General features: G+C 38.5%; 1 protein-coding gene across 13 annotated transcripts in view; it reads left to right on the top strand.

Annotated features, from left to right (window-relative positions):
- GREB1L (GREB1 like retinoic acid receptor coactivator) overlaps nucleotides 1-17,115 on the top strand; it is a 144,585-nt gene that overhangs the window by 59,123 nt on the left and 68,347 nt on the right. For all 13 annotated transcript variants that reach the window (XM_055704268.1, XM_055704267.1, XM_055704266.1 and 10 more), the window contains one exon: nucleotides 4,374-4,477. The gene's annotated coding sequence lies outside the window, so the exon portion shown is untranslated. The remainder of the gene's footprint in view (nucleotides 1-4,373; nucleotides 4,478-17,115) is intronic.

Below are 17,115 nucleotides of genomic sequence, written 5' to 3'. Positions count from 1 at the left end.
TATATATTTTACAAGGCAGGATACAGTTTACTACTTTTTGGTCCATATCTGATGCCAAGATCTTTAAGTATTTTAGAAGAAAGCATTATATATTTTCAAGAATTTTCCTATGAAGATGTTAACTGCATACTTTGTTATTTGCTTCTTTGATTTGGTTGAGTTGGAAAGAGTTTCAGAAAGTTGTCCCAGACATGGTGACACTCAAGGTACAGTAGAATTGGGGCGAAAATTAGATTCCGATACCCTGGCAGCATTTGCCTGCAAATCTCCCAGACTTGGGTTTCTCATTGCTTTACTTCTTCGTAGTTACAGTATGCCTTCGGCCCTGCTGCCTGCCAAGGACTGGGGTTCCAGAGTGATGTGGACTGAGCAGACTGGGATGTGAGGCAGAAAGCAAAGTCTTGCATACACCTCTTTTAATCATGTGCTTCACGTGCATTATCTTCTGTAGAGTTTCCTCTGTGTGTTTTCTCCAACTGAATGGAATTTTATCAAAAGATTTCAGTGCCAGATCATTCCGTGGCTCAGAATGGGAGCGGAGATCTAAAGGTAGTGTGGGGTCCAGAGATGGGATCCTCTTTAGGAAAGACTTGATTGGTTGTTAGTTTAATTTCCATATATTATGCCATGGAGTACCATTTTGGACATATACTATGGGAAAATCACCTATATTAAAACCCAGTGTATTTATACCTTCTGTATTTATCATCTGGTGGTTTGATGTTGGCCGTTCTATGAGAGCGCAATAGAAAGATTCCAGATCAGGATAGGGACCTAAAATTGTAACTCATTACAAATGAATAAATATGGCTAAATACAATTAATAATTAAGGCTAAAGAAGTGCCTATTGTGATTTTTCCTAAACTTTACACTGAACAGAAGACATTTAGTTAATGGGCCTCCTATCTTGGTCTTTGTTTTACGACTCAAACTTCTTTGTCCATTAAACTCACATGCTGTCAATCTCGTATACTGTAATTATGGTGATTTTGTATACTGTTTGAAAACTGAACATAAGATGCTGTTTAAAGCTTTGCTGGGAGAGAAAGGAATTCTTTGCATCTCACTGCGGAGAAGGGATTCCCAGCATTTGTGGCGTCACTTTTGCAAGTATGTCACTGGGAGATGCTAATATGACCTTTCCTTTGTTAAGTAAGAGATTTGTGGCACCACCCAGGACCCCTCTTTCTTCAGCCAGTCCTGTTCCACTGACTGGATAGAGATTTTTGGCCATATTTCAAGTCAGCAGTTTTTGCTTTAGTCTTATTAGGCATAGAGTGCAGATCTTTGTTTAGAAACAGGCATCCTTCTGTAGATGGGTATGTGGGTGTTGGCTGGCAAATCTATCATTCTAATTTAAATTTTTTTCTAAATGGTGTGTGCTCAAATGTCAAGACACTGGGGAGCTGTTACTTGCAAATTACAGATTTATCAAGCAGCCGCTGTATTGAAGTAATCTTAGACTGATTGCAGTATGCATTCGTCAAGGGCACAGGCTTGCGCAATGATTCTGAATTCCTGTAGGATTTACTGAGCAACAGCTGGTCTGTAGGATGTGTAGATTTTAGCAAGGTAATGTTTGTGTTTTGGCAAAGGACTTGTGTGACATGTCGCTGAAACTGTTCCAAAGTGCCACCTTCCTCCATTCAAGTCTGTAGGGATCCCGAGACAGTTTTTGTGTGAAATTTCTCCACTCTCTCTGTGCCTCTTGTTTTTATCATTGGTAAATTCTACAAAATTCTTCCATGGGTATTAGGAAAAGACGAAGAAAATAAAAAGGCCATCAGCTTCACTAACTACAGCTGCAACAGAAGGAATACTCTTTTTTGGCCTTTAATTGTGTCAGATTGCCTTTCTCTGCAATTGTTGTTTTCTCTCTCTCTCTCTCTCTCTTTTTTTTTTCTTTTTTTTTTTTTTTTTTCCACTTGAGAGAGGTTTATGGTGCTGTGTCCATCAGGATAACTGTGTCTTGGGGTTGAGGTTGTATTTCTCCCTGAGTTCCTAGAGGTGATGTTATCTTTTGTTCACTCCACAGTATGGTCATTCCTGAGAGCATCTGTCACTTTAGGCATTGTAAGATGGATGAGTCTCAAGTGAACTGCTGGTTGAAGCAAATGGTGAAAATAAAAAAAGACAAGGGGGTTGGGGTCTTCAGAGGGGACAAACAACAAGGAAGCACTGTTAGAAATCAAAAGTAAGCCAGGCAGTAGTGGAAGAAAGAGCCAAGATGGATCACATGTTAGTAGATCCCACAGGTCTTGAAAATGAAGCTTGGTGGCTGAATGAATTCTGAAGAGATCTTCTGCATCTTGATGAAAATGCCACTGATACATATCCTACTTCATTTGCAAATAAGGGAGGATCAGGAGAGGATTTGAACATCAGACAAAGAAATGGTTTTTTTTCTCACATTGTGTTATAAGATTAGGGCAAATTAATGCTGCCAATAATCACAGAAAAGGTTAGTGATCTTTTGTGTATCTTAAATATTGTGTGAGAATCTGTCAGTACTCAGTGGGTGCATAGCAGTATAAAACCAAAACTGCATATCAGCAGTTCAGGTTTTGGAAAAAAAAGTAAACTTAAAATTTGTAGCCATTTGTATTTCAGGAGGTACTTGATGCTTTTAAAAAAGGGAAGATTCACTACAGTATCTCTGATTTAGCTAAACAGAGTTAGACATTTTAAGAGAAAGAAAGTGATGTTAAAAACCCACACACAAACTCCAAGAAAACTCCCCCCAAGCCACTGACAAGCAAATCCATCCCCACCCTGAGCTGAGCAAAGGTCTGTGTTTGCAAAAGCAGCTGGAGCCCAGTGTGTGTCAAGGTTTGGGAAGGGTCCAGAAGGATCTTGGCTTGAAAAATTATTTTGTCACACTATTGGCCTTGGTCCATAAGGGGAAGCACTGGTTGAAAGGCAAAGAAATTAAGATGATTAGAAGCTTTAAAGCTTCACAAATGGTAGCGTATCTCTCTTCTCAATGGATGTAAATAATAGATGAAAGACCGAGAGTGACAACAAAGGATCAGGGCGTTTAAGAGAATGTGTGCAGCCTGAATAGAGGTCTGTGGCCTAGGGCCAAAGGTCTTAGCTTTGAGTGTAATTAGAAGAAAATACAAAAATGTCATTACTAGCAGGTGAAATGTTCAGCACGTGTCCGAAAAATAGCAATTTCAGAGCCAGGAGCTGTTGGAATTGGATTACTGACATTCTACAATCACTGAAGTCTCTGCAGAGCCCTACAGTTTGGTCGGGAGCAGTGTGTGTTGACCCTGTTGGCACTCCGTGATGGATTCACTGTTAGCGTGGCAGGGATGCACAGCGCAGGGCAGCGTCAGTGGGCCCGGCAATAGAGTTGTTTAATGTCTTTTCTCAGAACACAACAATCCTACCCAAAACCTTTCCTGAGTGAGCAGTGAGGGTTATAGCTGCTCTCTTAAATGACAGATTTAAAAAAATGGGAGGAGTGGGAGGAAGCGTAAAGCTATGTTGCTTGTAATTTTGAAACCTGGGGTTTGAAATCTAGGTGTACAGCTGGAACAGTCACGTTTGTTCTGGTTTTGACAGTAGGCCCAAGGGTGTGGTCCCAGCTTTTAAACCTCAAATCCCATTTGTGAGCAACAGGGGAAATGCCTTTACATCTTTTGGCAAAATATTGTCCATTTCTATTGAGAAACCAGGCTAATAACTTGTGTAGCTAAGAAAGTCTTGTCAAAGTCCAGTTAATGATAACTTAATTTAAAGCTCTTCCTGATGTTAATTGCTCTTCTGTATGGCCCTAGGCATTTTAAGAGTTACTCTTCTGCCTGCTGCTTGCTACACCATTGTTGCCATTCTTTGGGGTGTTTCAGGTGTATTCTTTTTTTCTATTAGACATATTTTCACTTAAATACCTTTACAGGATGTCAGATAGGAGAGCAACCAGCTAATTCTGTTTTAATTTTGAACGTTGATCTGCAGTTTAGCACAGGTAACTGGTCACCCATTTAGTTTGTTTCTTTTTAAACCAATAGTAAAATAATTACTTCTACATTATCATCTAATGTTTATGTTTCTGTGACAGTTAATGTTCTCATACTGATGTGCTAAGTTCCTGATATTTTATATAGTGACTTCGGTGCCAAAAACATGCAGATTCTATGACAAACTTGTACTTGACTGCTGCTAGAATGAGGGGAAGCTGCCATGCAACTTCAACTGAATATTCCTATTAACAAAAAAATGATTTTTTGAATGGTCAGCCCTCCTTTCCCCACCCCAGTCTAGTTTTTGCCCTAGACCAGATTTAGATAGGCAAGTTTTGCTTGTTTATTGTAAACTATATGCTGGCATGAGTAAATCTAATTTTTTTTTCTCCCTTATTTTTCAGGTATTCAGGAGTTTTAAACAACTTTGCAGCAAGGCTTCACAAACTCTTAGCTGCATCTTTTAATCATGACTGCATTTCAAATAGGTTAAAAGGAATCTGAGAAGGTACTGTACTTGCCTTTCCTAATAGACAATACATTGTATTTTTATATTCAGCATCTGTGTTTTGATTTCCATTGACTGTGTTTTAGGAACAGTGTGGACTGTAAATTATTTTTGCTTCAGGCATGTACAGTTCTAAGTTCTTCAAAAATCTTGAAATCCAGTTCATATAATTAAACAGCCTTCACCAAAGAGGGCTGATTTGTGCTTCCATTTTTTTCTCATATAGTCACAGTGGGGTCAGCTTCATTATTTAATGACAGTTCTTTTGAAGCTATTACAATTTTTTTCTGTTGTTTTACTTAGAAGCACTGCAAATACCTAAGCAACTAGCTAAATGTATGTTTTATGCGCTTGGAGGGTGGATGTCTGTTTGTTTGTTTGTCCTCTCAAAGGATTTAAAACAAATGGGAAGAAGAATGCAGATCTTTGTAATGATTGGGAGAGATTTGTGTTTCCAAGAGAGATTCTCACACATCTTTTTTGCTGGTATACAATATTGGACTCGCATAGTTTCTTGATGCATTTAAATAGCCAGCATACCCAGAAGGCCGAAGATCTATTCCTGCTTTATGACCTGTTGTATCCCTGGGGCAAGGGCAGCACTGAGCAGAGCAAGGGGGTCATGGCCATAGCCCAGGTTCTGAGTGGCATTTGTGGGTTCCCAAAACCTGCCTGCAGGAACATTTTGCTTGGCAACATCTGGAACATGGTAGAAGTCTGTAAGAGGGGGGAACCTCTAGGATTTTGCTTCCCCAGGTGCTAGGAGGAAGCAACATTAGCCTTTTTGATGGGGGGAGGCAGATTCTGTGGCCCTGAAGTTAGGCTAAACAATTGCAGAGGTCAAAGGACAGCTGAGTGCGGTCAATGAGACACCCTGGGGTGTATTTTGTTACTTAGTAAAAGGACCAGCATCCTAAAACCCTAAAGGATTCTCTTGAAAATCTGTGTTGTGAAAAGGTTTTATGAGTCTGATGGCAAAAAGTGCTGATTTAGCTAAGGAATGCTAGCTTTTGTCTAAATGAAAGGCTAATCCTTACCAAATGTTGGCAGCTATTATAGTGCAGTCAATGCAGGTCTGAAAGGACAGTTAGAGTAGAAGTGTACTTTGGGATCCGAAATGTTTATCATTTTAATGGTTCTGTAACTGAAAAGATTTCTGAACTTTCACCTTTGATCCTAAAATGTATACCATGAGGAAAATATTTGGAAAAGTAAAAACCTTCACTTACAAATTAAAAGACCTTGTTCCTTAGGGAGCTCTGCCTGCCCGGTTATTCTATATCCTCTGACAAATTCATTTTAGATTATCAGGATACTGCCTAGTTTAAACTATAAATTCTTTAATCTGCTAACACTTATTAATTGGTTGGAAAAAAAGTGGGTTTTTTTCTGGTCTTGAGCAATTTCTGCTGCTCTTTTTTTAATGCTCACAAAAAAAAATTAAGAATAGTTTTTGATTAATTCATTCCTATAATTTGTTTAGCATTATCTTTCTTTAAAGCGACAGCTTATTAACACTTAACATTTGTCATAGAAACAGATAAGAAATCAATGTCAGAGCCAAGACCTTGTAAATAACCTGAAAGGAAATGTAATAATGGCTGTCTTCACCAGAGAGGTGGTGGGGGAAGGACTGGGCATGTGGCAGAAAAGGTTCAGTGCTTTTTGTTTTTCTTTGGAAGGGGGGGGGGGTTGCTGGAAGACGGGGCCTCTGACTCTTTGGCCCTACTGTCTTCCGCAAACAGTCATTGTTGTGTTAGGAAGAAAAGGATACTCAGGAGCCAGCAGTGATGGCATTTTTGTAGTGACTAATGTGGTGTTTCATCATGATCTTTAAAAGAATATGATGAGTGAAAAAAAAAAAGGCATGATTTTCAAGGGGAAAAAATGAGCAAAGAAGTTGAAAAGTAATTTTTTTATTATTATTAAAGAAATGTGCTTGCAAAATGTAGCTGTCTGAAAGAGCTTAATTTTTAAACTCTTCAGAAGTACTCTATACAGATGCTTAGCATTGATTTATGTCAAGGTTAAGGCACCTTTAAACAAATAAAGTTGGGAATGGATAAACCTACTAAAATACAAATCGCCTATTAAACACAAAAGATGTTTGTATAGCATTCAGGCTGCTACAAAACTGACACATGTCTTGAAATTCTCCTGATAACCCTTTCTAAACTCATCAGAAAATGGTAGCATGTGTGTTTGAGGGGTACACAAGGGAGCGGCCAGATAGGATAGAGATGGAAGGTCAGGCCTTAACTTTGACTTTCTAGGCTTCAGTTTCATGCTTTTGCAATAAGGCAATAACAAATGAATAAAGGATTAAGGTGATTTATTTATCAATGAGATTGGACTGGCTTTTGCTGTAGGAACTCAATGAGATGTCTGTTGGAGTGTATTATCAGCTTCATCCCTATAAACAATGAATATCACATTTTACATATACATCTATATGGAATTAAGGGCTATATAAAAGAAACTATAATAAAACTGCTTAGAGAAATACGTATTTAAGCTACAATGCTTAGTTTTGTTTGTAACCCTAGAATTTAATTACTCAAAGTATGTAAAATTGACATTACAGATTATTAAGATTTTTTTCTCACCTACTGGAGAAAATTCTTCTGTATCTATAGTGTTTATTTATCAAGTGGTTGTTTTTTTCAAGTGGATTTTAGCTCCCAGTGAGAATTTTATACATAGTATTTATATTCTACTGTGGCAGCAGTCACAGAAAAATATTATGAGCTCTAGCTTCTTGACTTTCTTGAATATCAGTATTTACTGAATTTTTATATGCATGCCTTCAAGAATGCATAGAGCCTGTGAATTTTCTGTGTTATTAACTCATTAAATTGTGATAGCAGCTTTGGGAATAAAGACTGCCTTTGCCTAGCATGTTTATGTTGCAAGTAAATTAAATCCAGCCTGTAAACATTTCCTTCTAGGAGAAAAACAAGTAGAGAAGTACATCTAGTATCTCTAACAAATAATGTATTTTATTATCTTTTTTTTTTTCCATAAGACATAAATGCCCCATACACAATTTGTCGTAGTAGATGATGAGTTGCATCACAAAACAAACATAAGCATTAGAAATAGAAATTGTTTTCTTCTCCTATTAAGTGTTCACAGTATGTAATTTTGAATTTTTGCATTTCTGTTTTAAGTAAAGATAGAGGTTTTTCTTTGCTAGACCTAAACAGCATTATAAAAATGCTATTTGCAGACATTTATCCCACAACCACCTATTGGGATTTCTAATTATCTAGAAAAGGTAGCTTGGATGTCAAAGAAACTCTTCCTTTTAGATATAGCCCTTGATGTGATGTTAAAGTTTTGTTCTGTTGATTGCCTGTTTGTTGCAAATTTCATCTTAACTGAAATCTGGGATGTTGCAGAAGGCCCAGTAGTGATGTGCATCTTTGATCTCAAACAAGGGTTGCCTCTGGTCATTGCAGAGATTCTGGACGTTGCTTTGTTTATTTTACAGAAGAATTTGTGGTATTCTGGGGAGGGGAGAAAGTAGAGTCAGCTTTGACACATGACAAACACATGTTGAGTAAAAGGAAAAGGAAGAACTCTACAAAGCAAGTCTGCATTTTGAAGTTCATTTCCACAAAAACTAAATAAGAGAAACTTATTTTGTTTTTAAACAGAAATTATATGAGTAGTTTAGACAGTTTCTCAGTAGCAGAGAAGTTGCAGAAAATGTCCAAATGATATTAAACTTGACATTACTTGTGGTTTTAAGCTGATTGCTACGGTTTTGACCTATGCATGGTTTTCTTTTCCATTCAATGCATTGCATTTTGCATAGAACCGGCCATGAAAGCAGCTGGCTTTGCTGGGGTTTTTGTCTCCACATCACAGGCTAAAAGTGACTACAGAAGAACAATGTTAGATATGCCCCTATCTAGAGACTTCATGGGAGATTCAGATAAGAAAAGATTTGTTTGTTCCTTTCTGAAACATATTCCCAGTTCAAAAAAGCAGAAATGTGATCATTTTGACCTATTTGGAAATGGTATTTTTGGAAGAGCTGTGCAGGAATGTGCTCTGAATAGACTTGATAAACATTTTGATAAAACCTCTCTGCAAAGAAGAGGGACTTGTTTCCATCTTTGAGGTTCCTTTTAAGGGCTGATGGTTTTCAAGCCTCATAAAAACAAGGAGAACTCTCTTTCAGACTTGCCTTGTTTTCAGGCAAGGCTCTAGGATGAAAACCAGTCATTTTCTTGGAGGAGGTGAGGAACCCAACAACCCACTTAACCTTCTCCTATCCAGGTGTATTAGTGCATGAAAATTTGATTACTTAAGACTTTCTTTATTACACCTTGATTTAATTTTACTTTTTAATTTATGTTAGGGATTTGAAGAACTGTCACGCTACATCTGCATGCCCCAGGCGGGGAAAAGGATTGCTTACAGCAAAAGAAAGGTTTAAGTTTACAAAGTCCTAGTCCAGTGCTTCATTTTTAGTTTGTTGTAACTGTCACAAACCAGAACATGCACCAGATAAGATTAATACTGTGGAAAAAGAAAATACTGAGTGGATGTTCCTGAAGAACTGGGTCATGTATGTTTGGAAAGTTTTAAGAGCTGATGTAATCTGTATTACCATTATGCCTATTATTCAGAAAGATATTTTTTTAGTAGTGTCAGTTAGTACGTGTTGTTAGAATTAAGAATTTTCAGGGCAAGTAATGTCTCTACAAGATGAAGAGCAATTAGTTTATATTGCTGGGCAATAAAAGATTTCTTTGTCTCTCTTATTTAGAAGGAAGGAAAAGAGCGTGGGGAAAGAACACTTTTACTGCAGATGTAAATATCTAAATGATTTTTATTAAGGATTTTCCTGTTTAATGGTTGTACTATACTATCTGATGTTGAGATGTGTCAGACTTGGTACATTTCAGCTTACATTTTCTGTACATAGTAGTGAATTTTTATGCTGCTTTTCTATCAAATAGTGTTATCTTGGTTAGCAGTCTTAAATGTCAGTGTGTATGCCTAAGTTCCTATATAAATGGTAGCATATAATATATAAATAGTATAAGCTATGAAGTTTAAAACGTAGATTTTTGCAGCCTAGTGGCGTAAGGGTTTACAATAATTTACAAACGTGGTTTGCTAAGCCATAGTGTATAGTCCTACACCATGGTCCTATTGAAGACAAGAAAGCATCAGCAGGCAGGTGAGTATGTACTTACAGTATTGAGGCCTGAAAGCAGATCATGAGAAGTGATGTAGAGAGGATGTGCAAGAAAAAAATTAGTAAGTATTACAAACAAGTTGAGGGAACTCAATGGTTGGAAAAATCATTAATTTAATTAGCTTCATATGGTGGTCTTTGTTAGTCCAGTTGTGTTGAAGAGTTGATAACAAACTTTACTGATAAGACCTTCAAAGGATGCTTGGGATTGTAGGTGAAATGCTCAGCTTCTACGTAACCAGACCACCTATGCTTAATGCATCATCCTTTTCATTTTCATGAGCAGTGCAAGTTGAGATGCCATTATTAATGCTCCTTTTTATGTCATTATATGGCTCTTGAAGAACTGGTAACTTTACCTTTCACCTTCTCAGGTGAAAAAAAGCAACCTCTCAGGGGGGGAAAAATACATAATTCATAAAAGTGAGAAATTAGTGATAGTTACCAGCTTTAAAATTGTTGCCAAATACAGACTTGTGTTTCATATTTGGAATGATGTGACAAGTCTGTTCACTGAGCTTCCCAGTCAAGGAAATTAAAGAAGTCCACATAAAGTTTGTTAAAAATGTTGTAATATTAGACAGCATTTCATTGAAATAAACATCAAATCTCCATTAAAAAAAAAATCTTTTAGGTTTGGGAACAGGTACTGATTTTGAATACATGGTTTGAGTAACAAATTTGGACTTGGAAAAACATTTCAGTAAGCAGCAAAATGCTACATGCAATTACAGTTATTTAAGTAGTTATTACATTGATTACTTAGATACTACATTAGTTGTATCTGCTGTGTCAGCTAATTATCAGTGGTAGCTGAAAGGATTTAAGCATGTAACTTGCCTGACTGTGCTAACATGCTAAGTTGTTAGGAGAATAAATTGTAATTCATGTCTGCAACTAATTAAAAATCAGAATTACACAGCAAAAATATGCCTTGATTCTACAGCTCAGCTTAAGCACCATTACTGATTTTGTTGTATTGCACTGTCATTAATAATGTAGTTAATAGTCCTATTTATTTAGGGCAGGGAACATAAATGGGGAAAGCTATGTATAAGGATGCTTGTTTTAAGGAAGCAAGCTGAGATTTTTGAAAGTGCTCGTTAGTGATTTATTTGTGCTGCCTCTGCAATGAGTGTGTAAGCGTCCAAGTGTGAGCACATACTCCTTTTAAAATAATGAAGTCTTTTAACGTTACACCTTTTTTTTTCCACCTGAAGGTTTTTCTGTTGAAAGAAAAATGTGCCTCTTCTGTTGAAGATGTACAGTAATGTTCCATTTCCTATGCAGATTGTGAAAGATCCCAGTAGCATAAAAGCATTTACTCCATCTTCTACAAATTAATTGTAAAAACCCTAGAAAACCTTCTCAGTAACTTATCTCCTAATTTCATAACATCATTACAGAGGGCTCTAAAAACATTACTGTCAGAATAGGTTAAATTGACATAACTAACTCCTGAAAGCTTCTATATCATTAAGGATATAGGCCTACTTATGTAAGGTTTGCACTCCACTATATAATCTTCTCATTCTTGCTTATCTGCTACTGAGCATCTCTTTTTGTATGACTGAAAACTGAATCTTTATTAACTTTTATACTCTTTTATAGCCTTTATGGTCAAGTTTGTTGGTATCTGACTTCCTGTCATTGTCCACAACCCTGTATCATTGATCTTTCCACGAAACCCCAGAGAAGACTAAAAAGGTTATATATATATTTACTATTAGAAACACAAAATACAGTTTATTTCTGGTTTCTAATTAAGTTCCTTTTTCCACAGTAGGAAGGCAGAGGAGGAATAATTAGGGAAATGATGTATTTGCAAAAGCTTGGGGAGGAGGGCAGGGTTGTGTGAACAGATGTGTGTGGGTGAATGAGAGTGGAAGAGAGAGAGTAAAAGTGTATGGGTGCATGCAACTGGTGACAGAACATACAGTGCCTATTTGTATATGAGTGTTTGCGTGCATAAGGTGGTCTTTGCCCATGAAAGTGAGCTGTGCATTTACAACAGTTGTCAAAAGACGTTCCTTGTTTCCAAGTACTCCACCAAATCGTACCAGCTATAGCTGTGCTCCATTAATGTTCCGGTCTCTTTACAGTACTTTTTCATGTAATTTTCTGTATTCAGGTAGGCATATATTGCTTTAAATGCTTCTAGCTCAGCATTATTTATTCACAGAAACTAGTTCTCCATAATTTTTGCATATTGTATTGTCACTGTAGTGAAGTCAGATGTTTTCTTTCATCTGTCTGTTGCATCTGTTTACTGAGGAAATGACATCAAATGAAGTTTGGCACATGCTTAATCCTTAAATCATCTCAGTCTTCACTAGAGGAATGTGGTGAGCATCCCCACAGCACTGACTGCGATGGCTTTCCTCTTCCTGTGCCTTAAAGAGTTCAGCCCACCTGGAATGCAGCATTTCTTTTCTGAGTGGGAGCCATAACCTGGAGAAAGACAAAGCCAGTGCAAGGTCTGTACAGTCCTTGTCACAAAGCTTCACATGCAGAAATCGTGCAAAATGACTTCAGCTCCAGTTTGGTGATAAGAACTGACTGTTGTTGGGTTTATGTAGTTTGATTCTAACTCTACAATAGTGTTTTTTAAATTCAGACTTACAAAAGATAGATTGCTTCTAAAGATTCTGGTAGACTTCTATCAGAATATTTGAAAGATGAAGGAGAATGTGAGATGTTAGGTAATAAACAGAAGTGCTGTACTTGTAACTTAAAACTACTGAATTACCATTTTGTAAAACTTGACCGGAGCTTAACTTGCAGTGACTTCTGTAACATTGCACCTCATAATATATTCTATGCTTGACTGCAGTTTTAAACTCCTCTTCAGGTGTACAGCTCAGTAAATAATACTGTTAAAAAGAACTGAAGAGACATTTCCAGTTTTAAGTAAAAGAGATGAGATAGAGTTTCAGTTTCTTGGTGGTTTTCCTTTTTCAGCCTCAGTGTTGCCTCACTGCTGTTTGCACTGTGAAGCCGAAAACTTGCAGATCACTGAATTTTTAAAAATGCAATTCAGACTTAATTTTTTAGTATTTGGAGGGTGATTTGGAGTTGAAAGCTTTACACGTGTAAGTTCAATTTACTAACACCATCCTGAATTCAGGTGTGCATGTTACCTTTAGTATGTTCATTGTTTTGTGAACTGTGCCTGAAGACTGTGGGGATAGTCTTATGGTGGAAGGGATGGAGCAGTAAGGACATAGCAACCTCCATATTAGCACTACTTGTGATTTTCTTTCTGTTCCATGTTGTGGGGGAATAGCTGCCCTGGGCCAACATCCTGTATGTAGCTCTGTTGTGTATCCATTTATCTGTCTCTGTCCAAGGAATTGTCCAAATCCCAGGTAATCTGATGCAATACTCCAAGTACAGATACTATTAACTGAGCAGTAAAGGAAGAACCTTGTCAGGAAAAAAGCAGGTGTTCTTGATCTTTCCCATTCCTCTGACACAGTAGTGGCAACATCAGACTGAAAGACTAGATTCTAAACGTGTGGATGGAGGCTATCAATATTTTTCTTCAAAAAAAAAAAAAAAAGAAAAACAACGAAAGGAAACTCCACTGTAAGCACAATCAATACAAACTAATCATTTTTCCTGAAAGACTTTTGTGAATGAATTATCTATCACTTGCTGCATAAGATTGTAAACCCTTCTGCAGCTGAGTTTGGATATCCCTAACCAAGACAAAAGCAGAGTGAGAATCTCAGGATCTTGAAAGGACTGTGAAGAGGGAAAAAAAGATCTTACAAAGGTTATGAGAGGAAGGATCTGGTAATGAGACTACTCCACCTTGCAGTCTTGCATTGGCTCACACGTAAGTCTTTCCCGACTGAATAATGCAGTTAATGCTGGGTATATACTTTTGACTTCAAAGTCTACACTTTTAGTGTACGTATTTGTAATTGTCATTACCAACTGTCATCCTTTCTGCTGTATGCATTTTCATGATGCATCCTAATGATGCTTTAATGGGGGGAAAAAATACTACTCCCAGAAAGTCAATAAGAATGACGTAAATAATAGAAAATGGTAGTTGTACCTGAAACAAGTAGTTCCCAAACAATTCTACAGCATAAATAGATGCCTGGTCTCTCTTTGCCTAAGATAACCCTTTGAGATACAGAAACTGTGCTGGGCCTGGCAGTGCCTTTGTGAAGGAACTTGCTTTCTTTTCCTTTGAAGAGAAACTTTCCTGTGGGGTTAGGCCAGATCAGAAGCCAGATTATGTGTTTTGGAGAACACAATTACATCATTAGGTTAAACACAAAGTAAGGACTTGATAGAGCTGACTTAATGGAGGGTGTTTGCATCAGATTCATCATTCGCTATCAGGTAATTGTGAAATTGCTTTAAGCCATAACAACAACACTCACCCCCTCCCTCATCCTCTAGTTCGGTTCCTCTCCTTTAAAGTCTCTGGGGTCATGACCCACCTGGAGGCCAAATATGTGGTATCTGGTGTACTGAATGATCTGATTATATTTTTACTAGCAGAGCCTTCAACTCAATGTGCAGTTGTAGCTCCCAAGAGCTTTTGGGTAACAATACACTATCCATTTTTTTTTTTTTTTTTTTTGGTATGTGAAGGACCATAGTCACCTATTTTTCTGACTAAAAGTGGGTAGTATTTACTATACTTACACGCTGCAAGTCTGCTGGACCTGGGCTTTGGTTCTTCTTGAACATCCAGTGTCATGTTTCTGCACAGATCTTTTGAAACCTGGATGACTGCATGGGACAATTATTTGCTTGAATTGATGAGACTTTCTCTTGTAAGTTCACCTTCTGGGGTTGAAAGAGTGATCAGAATTTCCCTGGGACCTTCATCCCACAGTTAAGTGATGCAGTGCTAAAGTCAGTCACCAGTTTGCTTTCATTTCTGTCTGCTTTGATGGAAACACCCAGTAACTGTAGTTTTGCTTTCCATAATGAATGCCTGTATTTAATTTCTTATTAAAACCTATATCATTAATACTTCTTTACATGTGGTTAGGTTAGTGGAACTTCACGATTCCCTTGTTCCTGTGTCTTTGTAAGGACCCAGACTGAGATGTGAGGGCTGCCTTACTGCTCTGTTCTAAGGCGTCTCTCAAACTCCAGCAAATCTCACAGTTAATCCTCCAGTTCAGTGATGGGCTACTGCAAAGGCTTGTAGCAGGCTTAGGAAATTTGCTTTGAAGAAGCATAGCAGCAGTGGAGAAGTGTTGGGTGGAAATCACGGTGCCTTAGTATTTGGATCTTTGCAGAGGAGTGCTCTGAGAGTGATAGTGTAGAGGTACAAGTGATCTGAATGTTAGGAAATTCTCTTATTTCATGTTTTGCTACAGATTTAATTTTGTAATTATTGCATTTTAATTGTGTCTTCTAGTCTCTCTATAGAAAGTTTTAAGGACATAAAAGAAAAATTGTCTGTCTGAGTGGTGGCAAAATTGGGAAAGAGGGGCAGCCTGGAGAGTGGCTGTTATCAAACAGCCTTCTTGGTGGGGTGGGGTGGGGAGAAGAACATATAGCAGCAAATCTTACTGTATGTACGTACTCTGAATAATGCACATACTAACATCATGCAGAGTCCAATCCAAAACAGAGCTAAAAGGTTGCCAAGAGAAATAGACAACTTACAAAGTACACTGATATCTGATGGTGCAGTTAAAAGGAAAGTTGAGGGTTGAAATACTGTATTGAAATACTGTATTACAGATGTGCAAATTGCTGATCGCTGGGAATCTAGACAGCTCTGTGCAGAGCTAGCTGCAGCTAGTGTGCATGTAGATGTGGAAAGAATTATTTACCCCCACATCAAACCTCCTGCCCATTAGAAACCTCTCAGTGCACCCAAGGAAGCTCTGACATAGCTCAGTGCAGTATGGCTGGATATAGGACAGTAGGTGTGAGAGTAAGCACTGAGATATCAGTGTTGACAGGATAGCACAGAACCGTCTCTCCCACATCCCCCGAGCTCACTGTCACTACATCAGATATGCAGAATTTTAGGGAAAACTTGTTTAATTTCACTCGAGAAAGCAACAGGGTTTGGGTTTTTTGGTTGTTTTATTTTTACCAAATGGCCTCATACAGGGATGTAGGACCAGTATACTATTTGCGTAACTTTTTTTTAGCAATGAGCATTTAGTTACTTGAAACCATTGGGTTTGGTCACACTTAAATGCAGATATGGCAAGTACGTGTCTTAATAACAGAAATGGTTTTTTCCTCTTTTCTCCTTCCCTTCAAATTCCACCCGTTTATTTCTCCGCCAGACTCTTTGCTGCCTCCTCAGCCCACCACCACACAGCTGAGCACGTTTGGAGCACGTTTGAAGCACGTTCTGCTCCTGCTGTCTCCCCTGCCGCTGCTGTGGTGCCAGCTGCCTCCCCTTTATGCTGGGAGGGGGAAAATGAAGCGCTTCCTAATTGCACCAGGCATTTAGGGGTAGAATCAAAAGCAGAAACACTAAGGCGGTAATTGAATGGGTGCCTCTGACTTTCAGACGGGCTGGATCAGGATGGCACAACCTGAACCAGACAGCAGCTCACTGTCGGAAGGTCTTGCCAGCTCCTCTCCCCTGCAGAGGGAGAGCCTCCTGCTGTCTGGCCTCTGCCTGCCCCCCCCCCCCAGCTCCCTTGAACTCCACTTGAGGCCCAGCTGCCCTAATGGCCTCGGGCATCGTTAGGAAATTAGCTGCCCAGTTCTGGCTCCCTGGTGCTGGTCCCCGGGGCTCACAGCTTCCCCCGCCATGGCCCAGCAGGGCCCCATCGGTCCGCTCTGCTCTCTGATACCTCCCTCCGCCTGCCCTGTCCTACACGAGCAAGTCCCCGACAAGCCTTCCTCCTGCTCCACTTCCATGCGGCAGAGACCAGTGCTCACACAAGCTGTGGTTCCTAAGCTTTCCTTTACTTGGCTTTTTCAGTTGCAGCCTCGTTTTCTCTTGGCAAGCTAGAAATGTCCACCGGTAATATAACCAACTTGTTCAGATAAATCCGTGAAATTGCCATCTACAGGCAAGTCTCTTTGTCTAGATGCCAGGGAGGCAAATTAAATAACCTTGGCTCTCCAGCATTTTTGCTGTGTGCATACTGTATTTTACTAATAGTTCCCCATCAAAACGAAAATAGTTGGCATAGACGGTATACAACATACAGATTGTAGAAAACGTGGAGGATGAACAGACTTCATGCAGGTGAGTGCTGTGGGAATTGCAAATTTAGTGATTCTTAAAAATGGATTAATTTTTATTATGGTGTTTTAACTAAAATATTTTCAGTTTAGTACATTCCTGAAATCCTACCTTAAGCTCATTGTACCTGACATAAAATTCCGTAGAACAGAAATGAAATTTTATTACATGCAATTTAATGATATAGAAGTGTGTTGTGATTTCACTGACATTTATGGATAT

The sequence above is a fragment of the Falco cherrug genome, chromosome 3 (assembly GCF_023634085.1).
Source record: "Falco cherrug isolate bFalChe1 chromosome 3, bFalChe1.pri, whole genome shotgun sequence".
NCBI classification, from domain to species: Eukaryota; Metazoa; Chordata; class Aves; order Falconiformes; family Falconidae; genus Falco; species Falco cherrug.
This window is presented reverse-complemented; position numbering and strand designations above follow the sequence as displayed.